The sequence below is a fragment of the Nomia melanderi genome, chromosome 7, assembly GCF_051020985.1.
Source record: "Nomia melanderi isolate GNS246 chromosome 7, iyNomMela1, whole genome shotgun sequence".
Taxonomy (NCBI): Eukaryota; Metazoa; Arthropoda; class Insecta; order Hymenoptera; family Halictidae; genus Nomia; species Nomia melanderi.
The window spans coordinates 1265590-1289215 of NC_135005.1; the positions used below are offsets into that span (position 1 = coordinate 1265590).

The 23626-nt window shown below is 42.5% G+C and overlaps 1 protein-coding gene across 3 annotated transcripts in view; it reads right to left on the reverse strand.

Annotated features, from left to right (window-relative positions):
* LOC116424264 (discoidin domain-containing receptor 2) overlaps nucleotides 1-6304 on the reverse strand; it is a 160819-nt gene extending 154515 nt beyond the window's left edge. For all 3 annotated transcript variants that reach the window (XM_076369522.1, XM_031970431.2, XM_076369523.1), the window contains exon 1: nucleotides 5861-6304. The gene's annotated coding sequence lies outside the window, so the exon portion shown is untranslated. The remainder of the gene's footprint in view (nucleotides 1-5860) is intronic.
* Between the last annotated feature and the right edge of the window lie 17322 nt (nucleotides 6305-23626).

Below are 23626 nucleotides of genomic sequence, written 5' to 3' on the forward strand. Positions count from 1 at the left end.
TCCTTAGGAATTTCCTTAAAGCTTTTGGATTAACCTTCATAAGATTAAAATTCATTACTGAATTGCAATACAATTCCACGTTAAACCGTGAAAGTCAGTATCGTAAGTAGTACTACCCATGTATATTGATGAATCTATAAGTTCTAAGGATGTTGTAAAATATTAAATATCAAAAGGTCACTAAATATCAGATATTAGAATTTTATAGTTTCAATATTAGATAGGTATATTGAAAATTTAATGGGCTTCAGTAATCAAAGCAAGGTTATTTACGTTCACCAATGAAGCATAAGTATCCCTATGTCATAACTATTAAACATTAGAATCCTCAGAAGGAAATTTTTAAATTTAAAGCGAATGTTTAAATTAAATATTCATGATTATTGAAGCTTCAACGTTTCAAATTATTTTCATAAACTTTCATTTTAAAAACCTAAGTTTACTTGAAACAACTATAGTCTTCTTAAATGATTCACTTATTGAAGAATCTTAAATGAACTTCTATAAAATGATTTTTACATTTATCTTAAAACTACTACGGTTAATTTTACTAAATATATAATGTTTCAACCTATTTTAATAATGTTCAAATTGTTCAACTGTGAAAACGAACAGTGCTCCATGAAAATTCTAGAACACTTCCAATTTAACACAGAGATTTTTAATATTTATCGTGTATAAAATCAACATTCCACAGACGCTCATTAAATACAGTATTGCCTCTAAAACGAAAAAGCTTGAACTCCAGGACGTACGGAAATATGTTACTAATGAAAACTCAACGCACAAATCAATCTTAACCGAGCAAGCGCATACCATTCCCAAAAGTCGTACCACCGGAACAATAGAAAGAAGCTGTGAACAGAAACGCGGGAGAGCAGCAGATAAACGTTCCGTTTCAGGGTGTGACGTTGTCGCACGCGTCGTTTGGTACGCGTGGCGTAAATCGTTCACGGTCAATTTCCGAAAAGATCTTCGGGGTCGGTGGTGTAGGCCGAGTGGATCAACGGGTCGGACTTCTTTCTCAAGCTCGTTTCCACCGAGCAAACACGAAAACGAAACAGCAGGCGAGCCATGGCACCGGGATGATGGCACCGCGTCAACGAGAATATATCAGGCAGCTGCCGCGCGGACGAATTCAAAGGTGGTTGGGGGTCGGTGCACCTGATTGCCGGACATCCATCTACCCCCACTGACAGAAGGTGTAGAAACTCCACGGGAATCCAGCCCCTCTGGATGCAGAATAAACACACGACCGTGCGGAAGCGAGCGAGCGAGCGAGTGCGACCAACGGATATAATGGCTTTCTAATTGCGCTGTGTGCCAGCTGATTTCGCGCGGGACCGCGAAATTAAGAGAGACGGAAAGGAAAGCGAGAGGAGAAGCGAAAGCGGCGATGATGAATAGAAAGCCGCGCGTACAGACTAGGAAAATTGAAGACTGCGCTTTGTCAACAAATTGTTGATTTCGACAGTGACGAGTCTTTGTCTTCGGAGACTCGCTGCAAACATAACGAACCATGGGATGTCTGTTGTAGAAAGAAGCTTTGTGTTCTCTTCGCAATTGAGTTCGTTTGTTAGAGAAAAATTTCAGAAGATTTCTGTTTGATATCTGTTTTTGTGTCGAGTTTAAATAAATGACGAGTTAGATTTTCTGAAAGTTGTTATGGTTAATTTGCGGACTGCGGATGTTTATGCGAAATAAAGTTCCTTGTGTAATTTATGGAGACGGGAGTTAAATAGAAGTTTACTGCTTCTGTCACTGATTTTAGCACATTGCGTGCTACGTCGTTCCTAATGAATGACACCAGTGTTTCTTTCATAGCAGTGCCATTCATGTATGACAGGTATATTCAGCTGGATATATGTGCGAGTCATATATTGATAATACCTAGTGTCCGTGAAATGAAAGCTTTGCTAAATTGGTTTTGGTTTTGGGAGAGTTAATACTTCAGCTCAGCGGGAATCAGAACTAAGAGTTTTAATAGAAGTTACTCAATTTAAATTTAATAATATATGTGTGTAGTAATTTAATCAAATATTTCTCGTTTACTTCTCCTTTATACTTTCCGGAGTTGTGTAAAGTATTTACTACGAGTGGTCTAAAGGAAAATGCGTTTTACCTTTTTAGAGAAAACCAGAACACAAAGCTGAATTTAGTCGTTTTGTTTTTCACAGTAGTGCACCTATTTAAGTAAAATAACCCCTTAAGAAAAAATGGGAGGAAAACCTTTTCTCGCATGGTCATGTCATTTACATATGTATGTATAATTAAAAATTTTTAAGTATTCCACATGCAAATGCTTTTATAAAAAAGTTACCTTACTGTTTTAATTTAAACGTAAAACCATTACTTTAAAGAATGTTAGACTCGATATTACATTTAATTACATTCTTTACGTTATCGTACTCCTCACTTTTGAACTAGATATAAACACGTAAAAATCTAATTATTAAAACATTTAAATATTTTCAGGACGATGCAGCTATTAAAGTTCACGACACGTACGCTAACGTTCATTTAAAATAGTATCACTGCGAGAGTCTAACTACGAAGCTGGACTCCCTTGGGAAAACTTGTAAAAAAATGTTCCACGCACGAACATTGCAATAAATATCAAAAGAAATATATCACGAAGGTAGCAGGAATTCATTATTACAAGCTCTGACAGATTCGATTCGCTTCCCCCGTTGCGGACGTCAAATAATTTAGCCGCGGAAAAAAGTTTCTGTACTGATAAATTTGATCGGCGATATACGTCTTTCACGAACCGGATAATAGATTGGATACAATCAGCTCGGAAAGATACATCGGTCGAAGACGAAGGAAATTCGTGACGGCCAATTGTTGGCGGTGGCTGTCATCCCGAGCGACGAGGAAGGAAATGTAGCCGAAAGAAGTTATGGCGTCCAGACGGCGAGGGGAGTTTCCGGCAACGGCGGTGGAAACGCGAGATTTTTCGGAAATTGACCGTAAACGACCGGGTCAATTTACGCTCGGCGGCGAAAGTGACGGCAAGGTTCTCTCCTCAATCGATTCGAGACGTCCGCCCGCCTCCCGGAGGGGCGGCAGAAAAATGGGAATTTAAACGACCTCCGCCACGCGAAGCTTTCTAGAATCTTAATTGGAGTAGAAGACAAAGGCGAACGGGATGCGAAAAGGGAAAATTACGCTCGACGTTCGAAAGCGTCTGGAAAAAACAGTCTTCCGCGTCGACGACAGTTTCCGATCAATTCCGCGATAACGAACGACTCGCGAGAAATAAACTATGAAAATGGGATTTCGTGTTCATTTGCGCAGAAATTTTTGGAACATTCGATTCGTCCTTAATCAAAGTCATCGCTTAAAACTATCTTATGTTGCTTTTATAGGAATAACGTTACAACTTCTTCATGAAGATTTTATCATGAAATTTATGTTATCTGAGAACGGAAGAAGAAGACAGTGAATCTGTTTGATGGGTATGACTCATTGTCAAAGAAAATGGACAGTGCAATGTAATTTTCGCTTATTGAATTACAATATAAACTTATTAAAGAAAGGAAACGGCAGTTGTAAATACATCCGCAATGACAACGTTCGAGATTGACAGTACCGGACGGCGAAACAACACTCGCGAATTCATTGGAATGGTGGAAATTCGTCGGTTAACGATTCGATGGCCGGTCGGGGCGCGTTCATTTCCGAGGAGTTAATATTCAAAATGAGCAGAGTACAGCGGGGGCCAGGGCTACCGTTAATCTTCGATGGCATGTGGGAACACTCACGGCGCGCCGCAGCTCGCTTTATCGTGCTCGCGTTAATTATGCAAATGAATAATTAGCATTTCGATTATTTCGAGCGGCGCTACCTACTCCGGTACGACGAAAATTTATCGCGGCCCCCTGTCTCCCTTCGATCTCTCGTCGATCCTCGCTCGTCTCCCATAATTCTTCGGATTCGGCACGGGATCGTGAAACTGTCGTCACGGCTATTACTAATAAACTAGACGATAAGTTACGACGCGTGCCGGTTTTGGACCTGGTCACTTCTCGCCGGTCGGGTCGGTCGAGGAACCGTCCCCGACTCCTCGTGAAACACGCGAGAGTTTCGTTTCGTAATGAAGATGCCAGGAGGCGGGGCGAAAGGTCACGAATATGCGATGAAAGAGAGAGAGGAAACGCCGGACGAATCCGTCCGCCGGAGAAATTCAGCGGCGGAATTCTCGATGACCGGTCGGATTCGCCGGAAAGAAATTCTCCGAGCGCGGTACAAGGGTACCGACAGAGAGCGGGTACCTAGGAATATTAATCGGTCGAATTTACGAGGAGAGCTCGCTTCCACGAATCCGCGCCGATTGATCAATGCGAGGCGAATCGGCTCGACTGCAGAAATAAACTGTTAGTCTTATGAATATATTCATACCCCGGTTCATCAATATTCAAAACCTACTTTCCTGGCTGCGCTTAAATTCACTGAAATCGAATGTGCCAGGATCGCGCGGCCCGACGGCTACCGACCGATCCTTGGTTCCTCGCGAAACTTTACGATCGTCCGATTCTCACTCGCGATCCGGGAAAATTAGACGACCCCTATTCAATGATCCACCTTGGAACGGTATTTCACGCACGAAGACGGAGCCCCTGATCGAGGATTTTTCCTTCGCTCCTAGCTAACGCGAGGACGTTCGCCGATCGGTAGCTGCGGTCCGCCGAACAAACGCTACTCGAACGATCGTTCGACGTGTTCTCGCGAATCCGACGCCCGCTTGGACCGTTTCCAATTCCACTCTTGCCCCTTTCTCTTTCGTCTATCATTGCCTGTTGCATCATTTCCAGACTCCGGGACGTGAGGTGTATCCCGAGGGTCCGCGAAAGAACTGATTCGGGAACCAGTCCACGTCCCGGATTCGGGGGATCTACGGTGGCCCCAGCAAATAGATCACTCCGCTAATGGATGGGCCTCTCCTCCCCGATATTACCTTACCCCTCCTAGCTTCAGGCAGGAAATTAGCAAGTCTTAAGAGAGATCCACCCCCAAACCCCCGCGTTAATCGTCGGGCCGAGCCGGGCCGATTTCTGCGGCGTCGCTTTCGGACAATTTGCCACGACGAAATTTCATTTGTCCCGGTTCCCTTTCGCGTGTTCGCCTTCTTCCGACCCCATCGAGGGTCTCCTCGCCGCTAATCCACCTTATTCTCTCTTCACCTCGGTGCTCCTTCGATCCCACGAACCCTCCCGCCACGGGGACGCGACTTTAGCGGATTAATCGATGTTATCCCGAACTGTTCCGCCCCGAAAACCGTGAAAACGTCACTTGCGGCTCGATCGACGTTGAAGAAATCAGATTTCAGCTCGCTGGCCGCTGGCTTGCGAACAATAAGTCGGATTAAGGGAGGCGTGCTACGACTCGGAGCCCAACTGATCAATGATACACTCCGTGATCGAGATTATGGCCTTTCCGTTCGAGGCTCCACGGTGTTCTGGCTCACCGGGATCAAGGCGGTTTTTAAATTTTTCTTGGTCTCTTATGAAACCTCGACCCCTCTTTTCGTACCGTGGGTAACCGATTTAAATTTTTATTGTGCAACCGGGTAGTAGTGAATTTTTTTAAAAGACCTTTACTCCTTTACGATAGAAATACACGTATTGCAAAAAGAATTTGTTTTTTATTTTAAGGGCGTTTGAAAGTTTTACGAGCAACCTATTTTTCATTGTTTTTATACCTAAATTGCGACACATAGGGACGAATCCGTTCACCAATTTCCTACAACGCGTAGGGTCCCGGCGCTCCGTTCACGTGGCGAATCCCCGTAATGTCACTTTCACGGTACCGCGGCGCGAACTCCGAACCGAGAATGGGAAACGTGCAGTATGCTCACCTCATATATCGCACCACGCGTACGTCGGTCAGGCATAGAACGCGCACACACCGAACAGCACGTACAAAATCATAGATCACAGCCCGGGGGCTCGATCTTCCCGCCTTTTCCAGGGATCCTGACAGAAATATACAAAAGAACAGCTCACTGGAACACCTCTGATCCGCGCACGTGTACAAAACACACTGTGGTCCTACTATCGTACTATCCTTACGGAGAACTAAACCGAAACCCTCGGAAACTGTTTAAAAAAAAAATGAGCTAGCGTCACACGCGCGGTTGTTCGCAGTCACTGCGAAGCCACTGGTTATCTTCTTTCGTGGGGTGTCTGTCGCGAGGATGGGTCCGTCGGTAGCGAGGTCCCCATTGAGCGCGAGTCACGTTTTGCAAGCGATCGGCCAAAAAACGACGTACCAACCAAACACCGTACCGTCACGGCGCCACGGCACTAACTGACAGGCTGACGAGAACCTCCAGTTGCTCGTCGGCTGGCGACCATGGCGGGGTGAGGGGCGAGAGCCGCCGGTGTGTGACTCCGTCTCGCTCCCGCGTGCTGATCGTTCGGTCCGTCCGCGTTCAATCTCGTCCTGTCTCCCTTCCGCGCGTTCTATTGCCACCTAGTGGCGGTCCCGCAAACTCGTTCCCTGCTACGGGCCTCCGCCTCCCCCTTCACGGAATGCGATCGGTGGGGGTGAAACGAGCACGTGGAGCCGCTAAAGAGGGAGGTCCGAGCCGCGGTGGGGAGCAGGCAGGCATGCCCGGCTTGCTTCGGGGGGTGAGGTTGCAAAATATGTTGTAGAAATGGGGTGGCCGATGAATGCGGTCGCCCGTAGACTAGGGATTTTATTGATCTTTTTTCCACCCCACGCAACCCCGGGTGGTTGGAGGAGGGCCGCGTACACTCGCGCACGCTTAATTAAGCGGCCGGACTTACGTCGCGTGTATGTATACACGCGCGCACACGTGTATACATACCTCCAGACTCCGGCCGCCTCGCCGTTTCGACGATCGACTGGAATCCCGGTCGACGGGCCGCGATCGATTTGCGGTAAGTTCGAGCCATTGAAATTAAACGAGCCGGACTGGGCCCCGGTAACTATCAACGTTTCCTCGATTGAATTTCGAATGATCACGCCTGTCGCTCTGACGTCCTATAGGATATGCGACTTGCTGCTATCTTATCTAACTATGTAGGTGCTGTCAATTCCTTATCCGTCTAATGAGAGATGAAGAATTTTTACTCGACTTTTTGAAGTCGATGTTATTCATCGCTTACAGATTGACGTAAGAGGCTATTTTATCATCATCAATTTTTTATCTGCGAAGAAAGTTATTTACATTTCGATGAATAGAATATTTCATTCTGTTCTCGGAAATTATTAATAGGATGTTCAAAGAATGGAATACTCGTGCTATACCTTTTAAGGATCCAGAGGAAACCACTAACAGCGAAATAAACATGATATGAATTGGATAAAAAATATTTAGTTTGAACATATACTTTGTTCCTTTACGCAATCTGAATTTAGTAACACCGAATAAAATGTAACTTTTGTTTCCTAAAATGTTGTTATTAATGTTTCTTTTGTTTATCTATATGAACTAAATATGCAGATATTAGCTTTTCGGTCCAGTATTTTGCTTTCGCGTGTACCGACAAATTCTATTTACGCGACGTTTATTCATCCACGGGAAACGGATCTTCGTTGAAATCGAGGATCAGGAGTAACTTTAAAATACTTTATATCTAAAATAATAGAGTCACATGTTAGAAACATTTGACCAGAAATATAAATTTTATACTCACTATCTTCTTCTTGATTTTCTTAATAAATAGTACTCTACATGATGGTAATAGTTTTCATATTATGTTAATATTATTTTCATTTATAAATATATAATAAACATTGTACCGAACATTCTTTACTTTAGTTCCTCATATTTCCTTCTATATTTACCATTTGAAACTCTCAAAACATTTATTGTTTTATTTTTGAAAAGAAATAGCAAGTTCGTTGTACATAAAACTTCGGAATACAAAGCTGTGACTTTTTTAACGAAACAATGCAAATAGCTCTGTAACTCGACCGTACGTTTCGCAATTGTGTCGCGCTAATCCTCAGACGTGAAAATCAGATTTATAGACCTAGTTGACCTTTCTTGCATTCATAACACAATTACAGTACTGATTAGTACTTCTGCGAAAAGAATTCGCAGCGAAAAGCTAGATGAAATGCCACTTTTTATTTTCAAAAAATGTTGCAAAAGACTCACATAACAAGAAGTTACTGAAATGGAAGTTATTTTGTAAATTCAGCTACAACTTTAGAAGGAAATAAGCTGTCCAAACTGAAACATTTTATGTGCATTCTTCGTATTATTATATTAATACGGAAGAAAGATTTTGTTGAAAATATGCCGAAAAATATCAATCTTCCGAGGCTTCAAACGGTCACGCGAATGACTATTTTTTCCTTTACGTTAATGTCCAATCAAAGATTCGTAGGAGTAACACAAACTAGAATGCATCGATCGTTAAACCGATCACAGGCGGTTGAATGTAAATCTTGAATGAAATAGAAAGTAACCGGGTTGCATTGATCATACGGTCCGAGCCGGGTCCTTAATCCCGGGCTGATCAATTCCCGGGCCTTCGTCGTTCACGAGGATTTATCGTTGTCGTAGCCCTAAAGGCCCATAAAATCGCGAGAATTGTAAGATATTGTGTCTTGTCAGTTTCGGGCTTGGACTCGTTCGATCGCGGCGGGGGCAACGGGAACCGTCGAGATTCGGATTAATGTTTATGGCGCCCCAGAGTACACCGTGGAATCCCTTTCCCCGGGGCCGGAGTGTATAACAGTCTGACAAGTATTAAGAATCGATAGCGCAGCCCACGTTTTATGACTTATCACCAGTGCGGCGCGCGTCTTTCGTCATCCTCGCAGTACCAGCTCCTTCGTCCGATAATTAACTCGAGAAGCTGCGGAGGTTGGCAATCGGGAAACGATTTCACGGCAGACCAAGTCGACCGGACGGGAAGCTGAAACTTCGGGCCCGCGATCAACGAATCCATTTCCGCGTCAATCACGGAATAAACACGATTAATCGTTTCGGACAACTTTGTACCCACCCCGAGAAGTTGGCGATGCCGCGACTTGACGCGACCTGGCTCCGCGGCGGCGGGCCTTAAAGTGGATTTACTCGATCCGAATGTATTACCGGTCGGAGGGGGCTCGGGGACAGGGACGAGGAAGCAGCCACTCAAAGAGTTGCGCCAGCTGAAAGCGTGCGCTAATTAGCGATTCGATCACGAAGCATCCGATGCTGGGTAGACAACGTCGCCGCCTTCCCCGTATCTCCCTTTGATCCCACTTCATCTCCGTTTCATTCTCTCGCCCTCTTTGCTATCCTTTCGCAACGATTCCCGTTCACGCGGCTACGAGATGTATGCACGAGGCCGCGCGGCGGTTGCTAGCAAGGTGCAAGGTGCACACGTGATCGTAACAAAGGTTCAAAGGAGAAATTAGCAGGGGTGGGCCAGCTGGGAGCTTTTGAAGCTCGCAATTTCCCTACCGGGAATGTCCTGAGATCCCTGTATACGCGACTGAGGGAAAGAGTTTACCTCCCCCATTTCATCCCCGTTTTTCTTTCCTTTTTTTATGTCCTTCTCTTTTGCATCCGGAAACGTATTCGACGGGTATCAAGTGTATCGCGATGGAAAAAAGAAAGGGGAGAGGGAAAAAGGATTCCCGTCGACGGGTACAAATTAACCGGTGATTGCGAGACCCTTTACGACGCCACCGACGAAGAAGAGGATCAGAGATTCCCCTCTGTGGTCCAACAATCTCTCTGTCTACGCTCTCTGCCGTTTCGGTCCGGGGACCAATCGTGGCGCGAAACGCCTCGAGGGGGGAGTGGCGGAGGGTGGGGAAGGGCATGCGCCCGCAGACAAGAGATCTAATATACCCGACGGTTACATTAGCCGGATTTAATTTAAGCCTCGACCCCACCGCGTCTAGCGTGAAGCTTAGCGTTCGACCTACCGCGGGGCGAGAACACGTTGAAATCGGGGGAGAGAAAGGAAAGGCAACGGGCAGGAAGGTGAAACAGCGGGCGTCGACAGACGGTGGCGTGCCCGGTAGCGGAGGCGCTGCCAGTTTATTGTAATTGCACTGTCGCCGCGCGAGAGTGCCCCGCTCCCACGGACACAGAGTAGTCGCTAATGCCCGGCCGTTTCGCAACTTACCCGGAACGCTGGGACAGCTTCATTAACAGCAAAAAATCACCGTGACGAGCGGCACCCGCGTTTCTTCTTCCGTCGGCGTGGACTTTCACCTGGCCAGTGTGCGGCGTTTAGGTGAATCAAGCCGGTTGCCCCCGTGCCGCCATTATCTTTGGACCGTTTGTTACGCTCCCGCGTTCACGGCCGGCTTCTCTGTCACGGCAATGAGAGGATATTCTGATAACGCCCGAGCTCCCTCGGATATTCTATTTCGGTTGTTTCCGTTAAATGTTTTCCGCGTTGTTAGAATGATTTCAGGAATTTTTGTTGTTTATGTGTGGATACGTGAATGGTGGTCGTTTTGTTTTCTATTTGTTTAAAAAATTTTAAATAATGATCTACTAATTATTGCGATCCATATTCTATATTAATATCAGGAAAAAATGTTATGTATTCCAAACATGATAGTTTTATAATATGTGAAAATGTAGAGATGTAGAAGGAATACCCCTAATCTTGGATACTTAAGGTTTTCTAAGGATATTTATAATTATACATGTCTTTTAAAAAATGCTCAATAAACATGTACCTATAATGTACATGAGACAAAAAATGGCCGCTCTCGCCGGACAGTTGAATAGTTCACATTTTTCGTAAAAGAAATTATCTAAATATTGAGGAATATTTACGCAAGCTGCGTAAAACTTATTCGTGATATATGAAACATAGAACCCTATTTTCATCATTACTTTCCAAACAAAACTATAGGTTCATGTAGTTTCTTCAGTAGCTTCAAGCTTCAGGTATTTCAGTAAACACTAGTGTCTGGCATTAAGGGGGTTCCCCCTACTTATGATAATTAAAAGTGGTCGCCGTTTCATTACATTCGTTCAAAGAGAATGATAAGAGAAAAATAAATTCATCATAAAATTATGTGAAGAACATTTTGATACTGCAGTAATTGATAGAGATATGGAGGTTTTTATGTCAGAAGAAAAAAGACTAAAAATTACAAGTAACAGTAGGTACACTCAACATAGCTGACCATCCTTGAAAAAATGTTAAAACATGTAATGTCTTATTAATAAGGTTCGTTAAAAAATGAAAATTAATTCTCTGCCTAACAGATTATACTTATTATGTAATATTTTCTAACTAAAATGGTCTTGTTTGTTTTTATATAATACCTTTATTTTACTTTACCTGCATTTACATATAATTTTGTATTTAGTTTTGTATTTTTTCATACGTATTTCACACAAATATACGAAGCATTTAATGTGATTTTGTAATGATTGTTTCAAATTTCTAAGAAGATTTTCAAAAATGTGATATGTTTGCGACGGAAGAATGGAAGTAGGTATTATGGTTGACAAATATTGGAGTTGTCGCTCTTCGTACACAAAGTTCAAGGTCATTATTGACTTTTTAAATGATATTAGTCTTGGGAATATCTCTAGATTACTTTGTAAGTAAGTCAGGTATCTTTGCTAAGCTATCAATAACTCGACCTTCGTCTTGCAGTACTGCTCAAAGAACATGTTCGAGTGTGGCTCCTAGATCCGCAGAATAGCCCTGGAGCGAGTATTCAGGGGCCGGTGACTCTAGAAAATAATTTGGACGTTTCTAGTGGCTCTCGAAAGAACATGAGATCCTATACTGTGGTTTTCTAAAGATTACGTGATCGAAAAAAAATATCGAAAGTGTTTACAGTAGTCTTTTGAAAAACCACCAAACATCCTATCAGTAATCAATGGTAATTACATTACTTATAGAAAGAATATGATAGCTATATTTATAAAACATAAACATGAAAAAATGTGCGAAAATATAATAAACGTAATGTTTAAAATGACGACGTGTTCTAAAAATTATTTTAACTAGAAAACATTGCCCTTTTGTTATTAAGGTTGCTGTTTATTACTTTGCTACTCGTTAACGTAACATTGTACATAAAAAATGTGAGTACACTGTAATAATATAAAACCGATCAAACGAAATCAATGAATCAATTTATTTTATTAGTTGCTCTGTGCCCATACTACTCAGCCGGTACGATCACCTTGGTCGCTTTTAAATTTGTTGTGCAGGTTTACAGTCTGTCTTTTACTATCAAATTCATAGAAGCAAATAATAAAAAAACAATTCCGAACGCATATTATCCAAATACTGTAGAAAAAGCATTTCATTTTCCATTTATTTCACGTGTAAAGATATTAATGTGAGTTGCTAAAATTTTGATATCCCAATAAAGTAATCAATCTCATTGTTTTCACTTTAATGCTTCCACATATAATACTTTCTTCGACTTGAATCATTTTCATTCACATTCCTTTTCAGATTATGATATCAAAGGTTGTCGAAACCGTTTTGATTTTTACCATACCATCGCACTTTGAAAAACAGGTGTTAGCACTCTCAGTAGGAAAAAAAAATAATTTAAATACTTATCAGACATACCGAACACACTAAACTAATATCGGATAAACAAACACTTCATTCAACCGGAAGCGTACCCAAGTGCACTAAACATTCCTCGGCAAACCCGGCCAGAAGAAAAGAATTCCATAATACTGTCATAAGTCTTGACGTGTACCATCAACAACAGTCGAAGAGACTTTTCCAATTCAATGTTTCTTAGTTCCTCATTTCCGTCTGGCGCTCGGCGAGGCAACGACAAATAGGACGGTGCCCGGGAAGAGAGGGCTAAGCTCATTCTTATTTATGAAAGAAGAAGAAGCGCCTTCGTCGGAGTCCGTTCGTCGGCCTGGCAAATATATCGCGTCCGCGTCGCCGCGCACTCGCCACCCCCGTTCGCACACACTCGACGTGGTCCGGTACCCGGGAATAAGAAGCGCGCAAAGTGTTCCCGCTGGAAACTTTTCCCGCTGGATGTATCCCGAGAAAAAGTTTTCGGCGCGGCTGCTCGCCTGCCGGATCACGCGTTCTCATTGTTACCTTTTGTACGTTTTAGAGTGCGGACGATATGGCGGAAGACGGCGAGTCGGCCAAGGAATGTATGGCGCGAATAAAACTACCCCGCCACTCGAGCCCGCAGCCGCGACCGTTTTTAGTGGTTTATGGGCACAGTAAATCTTCGCTACCGCAGGGACATCGGTTATCGCCGGCGGGGACGAACATTGACAAGGTCAGTGTGCCGAAGGAACAAGAAGAAGACACGGCTTTCAGGTTATCCGACGCGCGATCGTCCGGAACACACTCGGAACTTTCTTATGAACGGACCGCACTACCGAAACGTGGCCAACTTTTATGGCCACCCTTCGCCCGACACTTTCGCTGCTACAACGTCGGATCTGATTAGACTCTACTGGGAAAAAATTAGCCCTTATTAAGACGTCCACTCGTTAGAGCAGAGCGTCATCTCCCAGGTAATTTATGGCCCCAGTAAATCTTTGTCGCTACCGTGGAAGGGCGTCTACAAGCGTCGAGGCAACCGGCTCGGTCGCAGGAGGTCACTGTGCCAATGGGATAAGCCTCTGTTCTTCGTGGGTTGCTCAAAGGGCCAAGTCCTTTGACTTCGGGTCACAAAAGAAAAACTCGGTCAGAAGGATACGGACGGAACCACTTTACCTTCCTCATAGACCCAGCTGCATCGTTTATTTCAGTGTTTTACAACGTCTTTAAATCTTCCCGCGCGAAGCTGGAGTCCTTCCGCCGACCACTTTCGAATCGCTTTAAAAGGCTTCGCGGCCGAGTGTCACGTCCCTGTGGTAAATAATGCGTGAAAGAGAACCAAGCGTGGTATGCGCTCATTTTCCAGCTTTTGTTAACGGGAATCGAACGTTATCGTGCGAAAAACAAGCCCGCTTCCTAACGATCGAACGGTATTAATGGATTCCATGGTTTCCTCTATATTTAACATCGTATTCATGTTTATCCCGCCACTTTTATGCGCCGTATCGATCCAGCCCCGCGTGTATGCCGGTGCCAGGTAAACACGTTAAGAAAATACACCGTGTACGCGAGATGCATCGATTTAACCGGGTACAAAATAAATTCCCCTATTTATCGTGGCCGTCGAGGAGTCTTTAGCCGTGGTGGTCAATAGGAAACCATTACACTTGACTTTGCAGTGTTTTCCCTGAGAGCTTGACGTTATTTGCGCGCACTTGAGGGTGAACACACATTCGCGTGGCCGCGAACGCGCAAGCACGCCACGCACCATAAAGGCGGGACACGAGCCGGGGGATTTTATTGGAAAACGGAAATCCGTTCTCGCGTGGGTGCCTCTAACCGGGATTCGAATAAATTGCGCGTCTTACGAACGCTTCGATCGCTGGTGCGTCCTCCCGCAGGACCTTTTGCATCGGCGCCCGAGCGCGCGAGTGCGCGTGCACACGACAAAGAGCGTGTTTACTGTGAAATCACGACATTACCGGTTAAACGGCCTCCGCGGGATCTTCACGGTATTTCGTTTCATCTCGGATGCAAATCGAGCCCGGCCGGCATTTAAGAGCCTAAATTACCGACCATCTCGGCCGCGACCGTGCACGATACAAGCAAGAAAATTCGGCAGATGTAACGCGCGGCGTCTTTTTTTCCTTTCTGTTCCTCTGTTTTCGCTTTTTTAATTACGAGATGAATCGAGAATGCCCGTACACGAGCGCGAACGTACAAAGAATTTTGAGAAACACGCTCGCGCGCGCTGCGCGGCATACGTTATTTACATTATTCATTAAATACTTTCGTCATTTACATAAATACCTCGTCCCATCGGGACGCGCACCGAGTCCCCGCGAAAAAATACGAACGAGCACTCTGTATGCAAAATGCGAATTATTTGCGAGGCAGTCGCCGTGTTCCTTCTTCGACGTAGCGCAGAGTGAAAACGCGTTTAACACGCACGGTGTTAAGTGACGGCTAACGATCACCTAACAATCGTCTTCGCGCCATATCCCAGTGTCTGGACAGCTGCAGAATGTTTTTCCCGCGCGGTTCAAGAAATTTGTTGAATTTACTTGAGCGAATCTTGTCCGATGGAATACATGAAAGTATGGGAACTGGTTCAAATAATGGTTTTTTGATGAGGCGGTTAGTGGAGTATAGTTATAAAAGATTTTCTTTGAAATATCGTACTTTCCTGACCCCTTTAATATCTATCTTATGCCTATTGCCATCGTCTCATGATGCTATCCAACAGTAGATAACGCTTTGAGGAAAAGTAATAACCGTGATGACAGGAAACGAACTCTAAAGTGTTTTAGAGAATTAGAAATAGCCTGTCCTAAGATCTTAATAAATATTTTCAAAATTAGAGGTATCATTTTGAACATTCGGTAAAGTGATTGTTAATACCAAATATGTTTTCGTTTATAACTTTTCATAATAAAAAAATGTTTTAGCCAAATATTAGTTTAACCATTTAAAAAAAGAGAAATTAATGTATGAAGTAAGAAACGGGTTAATATATGGATACAGGGATAGTTCTCGAAAATATCAACCCTTCTGCCTTACTTACTTAAAAGAAAATAATTAGGCACCTGCTATGGCTTCAGAGAAAACAATCTGTAACTCTATATTTTGCTCACCTTATATACGGGGTCTCCTGTTTGACTTAATCGCCTTAAATATCTTACTTATTTTTAGTAGAAAACGATATTTAGCGGAAATACTATTTATTTTTATATACAATTATTATACTAAATAAAATATTTCTTTTCAAAATCATATTTTCTGAGATTTAAAAGTCACCAATATTTTTTTTGAAAACCACTTCCGTAATATATGATACGAGCACAAAAAACTCAGAAATGTCTTGGAATACGTATAAAACAGACCAAACATAATTTACACCCATGATCCTGAATCAGTGATGTCCAAATCCGCCAAAACAGAAACCAATATATAAACATTCTAACCAGAAGGAAAGGAAGAATGTTGTGTCCCAAAAATAATAAGCGCAGAAAAACCTGCCAGTGAAACGACTTACGCGTGCTTTTATGGATCAGCACACCTTCCTTGCGAACCAGTTCGAGCCCTATTCACGGCCGAACACTTTCGTACCAATAAATCTGCGTAAAAGCCCGGCCGTTTAATAATTTACAGGACACGCTCTCTCCTCCATCTTGCCCCGCAGACGGGAGAAACGGTTCCCTCCGTACATGGCCAAATAATAACAGCTACCCCGCGGCTGAAATACCATCGCAGCTCTCCTCCAGGTGTTTTCTAACGCCACCGGTTCACCTTGATTCCTATAGCATCCTCCATTCGTACCCCGCGCTCCCTCGTGGCCCCTAGTGCCGCGCCGTAACCCGTATTCAACCGGCCATAATTTTCGTGAACCCCGGCCGAAATCACGACAACCCATCATCGCGACGATCGGAGTCGACCAATGGGTGCTCGCCGGTATCTCTATGCTGGGTGCCTCTCTTCTCCTCCCCCTTCGCTCCACTCCGTGGTTTGCTTCGCGAACATCTCGAATTTCTGAGAGCGTGCCCAGAACAATTCGCTGGAACCAATAAACGGGACGCATAACGAATGTCGAGAAGTATTTACGAACCTCGGTTGCACCCACGTCAGAAACAGCGGTCCACTCGGGAGTTTCGCGGCTGGAATGGTTCGCTACCCCCGGCTGCCGCCAACTCGTCCGTCCCCGCACGGCCAACCCCCTCCGAACGCGAAAACGAAACGAATCGGGATTCGGACAATACGTTGCAGCTTCGACGCGGCGGGCGCACGGACATGGGCGCACGGACATGGGCGCACACGCACGTGCGTGCCAATCCATTACCCGAATTGGCTTATTGAAATTTCTCAGAGCTGACGGGGAACGGATGGAGATTCGCTCGTTCCGCTCCGCCACTTACCGTTTCGCCGGCTCTCGTTCCAATTCACCAAGGTGAAGGGTGCACGTTCATGGTCCTTTTCGCTTGGGGATACGCTAGGCTGAAGGAGGGAGACCCGCCATTTAATCTTGTGACTTACCGTGTACATTTAATTATTGCCCACCATTCGGACGGCGCCGAGCAGAAAATCATCATCGTCCGAGCTATCCCGAGATGCCGTATCGACTGAAATTAACGCCGATTTCGTTAGCATTGTTCTGACCGTGACAACAGCTACTTGTTGTCAGACATATACACATATTGAGACTGAGACGAACCGGGTGATAGGGTGAACTTCTTTTTGGTTGATTATGGACGTATCGATAGCTAGCGAGTTTACTGCATTGTATGTAGTGTTTAAAACGATAATTCTATGAGATGATTTGTTTTGGCGAGAGAAGGTTAATATTGCTCCATAAGTTTCCCTTTATAGACACTTTATATTTATTACATCAAAATTATAATTTAAAAATTAAAATATTAATTATGATTATAGCATGTATTTATCGTTTAAATATTGTTTCTAACAATTGTATGTTGAAGCGCTGTACTTTTGTTTTTGCAAGAAAATGTGTCATTCGTTAGGTAATAATCAAAGTATTTTGTACATTAATTGGATGACTTTCTGTAAGGCTATCCAATTCAACAAAAGTTCTAATCCCATCTTAACAGGAGATTCAAGATTCTGGTATTATTTATTCCAATAAATTTTTATCGAAACTGTTTCATAAATGTAATTCTGTGTGAAAGAATACCAATAAAAGTCACGTGAATTTCAGTTTATTGCATGTAGAGGAAAACATTAGCAGCAACTCAAAAAAAAATTTTATTGCGTTAGACCTTATAGAATACTAGAATATAAAATTTGGGAAATATCAGTATCGCTTTTATTATTTTATATCTCCATGGAATTGCAAATTTTAATGGAGAATAATAGACAATTTATTTAATTCTGTATGTATCCGGAAGTGAAACAAATGGCTAACTAAACTAACTACAGTAGTGTTGCAATAACAGTAGCCGGTGAGTTGGAATTCCTACGTCAGGTCATTTGTTTCGATCACGTTGCGCGCAAAGCCGCTATTTTTTCATGGCATTCGAACGCCAGACGTCCGTGTAACGGGCCGCAAGCTCACCATTTAATTTTGTGACTGACGTCAGTTTACCCCGGCGACTGGTAAAATCATCGTCGACTGTCAAACGGCGTGCTACCGTTCCCGTCCGCTGGCACTTCTGCCTGAAAACTCACATAAATATTCTGCTATTTGTTTGGCCGCTGCTAAGGAGAGAGCACAGCACACGCCCAGACGCCGAACCTCGTCCTGTTTTCTCGGAGTTTATGTTCAAAACATACTTCTTCGGGGAAAGATGAATTAGGACATCCTTTAAGTACCGTGAAACATACGATGATGTACAGGATACTTTCCAGAAGAATTCGCTCTTAAGAACAGCTTGAAAAGTAAGGCTCGAGCCACTTCTACGTGGGTGGCACGCTAGAAATTATCGACAGTTCCATGAATTAACCACGTCTTCTTTTAGATAAATGTATTAAGTAGTTTCTATTAAAGTTGCTTATACAGTGATCCTATTGTATTTGCTATTTATTTTTTTCAATCTTATCTGTGTGTCACTGAACGATTGGTGCTATCAGTAGGACAATGTCCCCAGTAGCTGCTAGCCTAGGGTATCTCTGTTATCATAGTTTGATATTCTGTCACGCTTTTTTTGGCTTTTATCTGTATTTACTTGCGTCTCCCTATAGAGGATAACTTTGCTTATAAAAATAGCTTCCGGTAGATGTTTAATTGAAATTTGGAATTTAAAGCGTACAGTTTGTAAAACGAATAATTAGGAATCACTCATATACTATATTTATTATTTCTACTTTTATTAGTACGAACTATAGTTCTTAAGTTCAGAAAAATTTTATTATTTTAGAATACTAACTAACTAACTTTAATAGACGAAAAGTAATACAAAATTATATTAAACTCTATTATATTTTTAAAAATTAAGTATTTTCTCAAAACTTTTATTATCAACCAATGAATCCATAAATAAATACTCACTTGTACACTATTCACTTTTATAATATTATTCGCAGTTGCATTTATTAAAACTACGATAACATCAAACAGTACTTCACTAGAGGAAACAGAAACTCTTCTATACCCTCAATGTTAAGGATTGTTCCTATTTAAAATCTGATTCGACACGATAAGGCAAAGGAATAACCATTAATCCAAACATACAAAATAGCTACGGTATGAAGAAGTCCTATCCCTTAATCTTTCATTCAACAGAGGAGTAAATCTCCACGTATCGTTTCGAACGATACAATTTCACTTTGTATCGCACCCCCAAATCCCATCCACACGTATGTAAATGTACCGCGTTTTCCGTATAAGCGTTTCGACCGTTTAACCCTCTGCGAGCTAGATGTCATATCCAAATCTAAATCTCGTGGAGATCGTTCCGAGACGGAACGCGGATTCGGAGCGGCTGGGGGTGAGCGAGGAGGAGCCCGGACACGTGTTGTTTTTTACAGGGGAATTCAAGGCACCCCGTGTATCCAGCGCTCGTAAATAATACCACTCTGTATATTTGAATACCCCTGACGGATCCCGCATGCCACTTGGGAAAGCTCGACCGCCGTTTTACTCCGCCGCGCACCCACACGCGCACACGCTCGTTTATTTGCGCTCGAACACGCGGCCAGGCCGTGCGCTCGCGCACACGAGCTCGGGGGAACCGCGACATCCTTGGATTCTTCTCTTTTGTTTATGCGGCGCAATGTCAGATTTAATGCAACGGGTCCCCGGAGCGAGTAACAAAACGCCCGCTCAGAAAAGTCACCGTCCCCGTGAACGTTGCAGAAGCTGAAGGGCGCGGAATTCGAAAATCCCGCTGCAAGGACCAGCGTCCGGCGGTGATAACTCACGTGATTCCCCGCCGAGAGGCTTATTGTTAGTTTCCGTGCACCGGCTGTTACTCGCGCGCGCTAGCGCTATTGTCTACTGCTAAGAGGCTGTCTTTGAAAAACGCGTAATCCGATTATTAATGGGAATCATACCTGGTAGAATATATTTACACATTGTGCGAAGAGATAATGGATTGCGATGCTAGACAAATTTTGTGTGCGGAGAAAATGGGAATCGTTTGTTGTGAGTCCTATTGAATGAGCCGATCAATGCTCTTTGCACCCGAGTGGTAACTCATAGGTAATTCAAGTAGGATGTACATCTTCGTGGTGTTGTGTGAGTATTGTAATTCGTACACTAATAAATTTGTCTCAGTTCAATGAATTGCTAGAAATTTACTATACAGGATGAACACATAAACACAATGCGGTATTAAATTAGGTTAAATATTTTATAGATCAAAATAGTTTTGCAGTATATATTTGTACGAATGCTAGCAAATTAAAATCTGGTACAGTGGATGGAATACAGATAGCTTTGTCTGGAAATGGTTAAAGCTTAACACTTAATAGAACTTTCAATGTGTATCGTGTAAAGAAAATTAGGAAATAGGAAAAAGCATACTACTTCGTGACACTTAAAGAAAAAATATGAAAACCATAAAAAGCAAGTAAAACAGGGGGGACAAATATAATAAAGAAAATATGATCGTAAAATGGTATAGTGTTGTACCACATTTTAAACATGAAAGTGTGCAGGTACATTATATTATCACATTCACAGTTTGCCATGTATCGTCCGTTATTTGAAAGATGAGTCGCTAGACGGTACACGGGAAAGAGGTTTTCCGCTGTTTGCGTTGCGTGACGCGACGGAATTCGTGTATGAGACCGTTTCGGCCAATCACACACTAGACCCGGAAACACACTACATTTCGACCATTCAGACCCGCATTTCTTCCGCGGCTCTTCTTTCAAACGACACACGGTACCTATGTGTTACGCGTATGTATAAGATAAGAAAAAATGATTAAGAGGAGTGCTTCTCAGGATATACAGTGGGTAAAAAGAGTATTCGTATACCTAGCTTTTTGATAATAACTTTCTACAAACAGATTATATATTGACGAAACCTGCTTTCATTAATATAATGTGGACACTGACAATTTCTTATAATGCACAAGACAAATATTCTACAAAAAATATCAGAATTAGAAAGTCAAAAAAGTATTCGTACACTTGTGATTATAATAAAGAACTTATAATTTGTCAAGTTCGACTGACATTAATATTTTTGAGATGAGAAAAGGCGAACTGTACCGTCCGTTGCAGCGACTCGGCATTTGTGGCGTCGCACAGTGAGGTATTCGCCCGATCTGGACGATCAAAAGTCCATTTTAAAAATTTGTGCTGTTTGAGACAGCTGACTGTGTGAGCAACGATGTCCTACAAATGTTTGTATTCTTGGAGCACTCGAAAAGTGGTAAGTTATTTCGAAAACTAGGTATTTTTCGACTACGCGTTTTACTCTTGAAAGTTCTCGCAACACTTTCCATGCGTTTTGGAAAAGTTGTACAATTTTGTCTTCAGCATCAGTTTTCAGACAAGTATATACTCTGCCTTTAATAGTTGATTACCCTTTTACCGTGAATCTTTATGTAAATATCCACATTTTAACGTAACTAATACATCATCGACAGTTCATACTGTTGTACAAATTTACGAATGATTTTGTCGTAGATCAAGATTCACCCCGGCTTTCTTTCAAGCAAAGTTGTATTCAGTAAGGTCTTAGATTTTTATCCAAAAATAAAATCATCACGCACGTTCGCCTTTTTGTTCTAGAGCGCTTTGTTCGCCGCGGTGCGTCGCAAATCCGGCGACCGCGCGCGACGCATTGTGATCTGCACTGTTTCAGAAAGCCACTTTCTAAGGTTATTAAGTTTAATATTTGGAAACAAATTTTTTCTTATAAATTTATATCACTTTCAATTTCAGCAATTTTTCAACAGAAATTTTAAGATCCTTTAATTTTGCTCACTAGTATAGAAAATTTGCGGGAAATAGATAAATTAAATAATTATCTATTACTTATAATGTATTATTATGTGTTATATATTATGTTATTGTATATTACATCATGTAATATATAATATATACTTAAATGCATCATTTTGAACCAAATATATAAAATTATATATAATTTATCCGAATAAATTTATTGTTATATGTTATATAATTGCATATTATAGTATATTATTATGTTACATTCTTATATTTTCTTGTAGAAAGTCGATATAAATCTTCCTTTAATTTTGGTTGCTCAGATTGGGCAAATACCGCACTGTGCGTCATCGGTAGGTCCACCTATTCCCTCCTTTGCGGTGTCGAAAAATCCCTCATTTAGGCTCTCGACGTCGCGCTTTGTAAAGGAGGAAGATCGCTGTGTTTATAGGGGACATGCAAGTTTTTTGATTGTCCACAAATATACGAACGTTATTGTCATTTCTACGTGTAACCGGCGATGTACATAACTATATACAGCATGTTAATTGTTACATGTAATATATCATGATATTACATAAAAAAATGTCAGTGGTTTTCTGAAGGGTAAGAAATATAGAAATTGAAAGTTACGCTTATGCTTCATGATTTAGCGATCGTTCTCTCCATCTCACTTCGCTCGGAAACGACTGTTCGCCCTCTTTGTCACGCGTCCCGTTTAGTGTGCGTGAGCGCCTCAGCGAATCATATACCAGAGTCGAAGATCCGTGTAGGCAAAGCGTGCGTCTTCGAATCTAACCATTCCGACGAGAGTGCCGGGTTTGCTGCAACGGATGGTACATCTGGCGATGATAAAAAGATCCTTTCTAAGTCATTTTAGCAAGTGTCATTAAAGCAAGGCATGAAAATAGAATAAGGAGAGCGCATGTAACTTAAATTGACCTTTTTAACAACTTTTTTACAGCCAATAATGAACAGTTAGTTCAATTCATTCAGATCATTCAAAATATTAACTTTAATTCTAATATGTAGAAAATTGAAGCCAAAGCATTCGTTTTAAGAACATTAAAATATTATTGAAATTAGAATGTCACTACAGAATGAACCAAATTTACAGCACCAAAAAAGAATTAATTTTACACTATTTCTTAACGACGATAAAAAAATGTACCTAGAAACATTTCCCCTGATACTACACCTAAAACAAAAGAAAAAGTCATGGGGTGCTAAAATTTCAGTGAGTCAGCCCCAGTCCCTCGTTCCGGAGCCACTGGAGTGCAATAATGCGATATTACTTACCATCGGTTCCTCGTAAGACGACCTGTTACTTACGTATTCCATCGAAAAAACGTTATTCCTCACAATACACGTACTAGAAACATTTGCTGTGTACGGGACAAAGGATGCAAGCGCCATAAAGAAAAAAGGTGTTCGCGGGAGCGCTTGTGGGAAGTTCCGTCCTGGCAACCGAAATCATATTTCACGATGGTCGATGCAAGATTAATAATGGGTAGACACGTTTCGATTTCCCAGAAGTACCTGTCGCACCCGCCCATGCTGCGGGGTTCTATCGTCACGAGGGCACGAAGAAAAGCGCAAGCAGTGTCCCGCTTCACCGCCCGAATGCCTGTGGTCAGTCGAGGAAAGATAGAGATCCGACGATGGTTAATTACCGACCCGAGCGATGAACGTTAACAACGAAAGTGGGGATGATTCTTCCATGGTTGAAACGAATCTGCCATAAACACGGGCTGCGTTTCTAATAACGGGAGAGG